Source organism: Galeopterus variegatus, unplaced genomic scaffold, assembly GCF_000696425.1.
Source record: "Galeopterus variegatus unplaced genomic scaffold, G_variegatus-3.0.2 Scaffold93, whole genome shotgun sequence".
Lineage (NCBI taxonomy): Eukaryota > Metazoa > Chordata > Mammalia > Dermoptera > Cynocephalidae > Galeopterus > Galeopterus variegatus.
In genome coordinates this window covers 781934-782314 of record NW_007726204.1, presented here as the reverse complement: position 1 = coordinate 782314, position 381 = coordinate 781934, and positions in this window count along the sequence as shown.

Here is a 381-nt window from a genome sequence, read left to right as displayed (position 1 = left end):
GTTCGGACAGCCCCCATCCTCGGTACCGGCCTCCCGGTCGGCCCCAGCCCCTGCCCCCGCCCGCGCCGCTTCCCGGGGCCGCCGGCGGTGCCGGAGTGACGTAACCGCCGTCGCTGCCGCGGTGCCGTCTGGGAGTTGTAGTCTCCGGCTGCGGGGCCTCGGGGCACGCTCTCAGCCCCTAGAGCCCTGCTGCCGGCCTCGGGCGGTAGTGGGGACGCCGCGGGGCCGAGGCAGATAAGCCCAGACTCGGACACTCCCTCGGACCCGGTGGAGGGAGACCGGCACTCCTCACAGACCCTGAGGGGGCTGCGGCCCAGGCTGGGGTTGACCGTAACGGACGCGCTTAACCAAGCGAAAAATAAGAGCTGCGTGAATGACGGT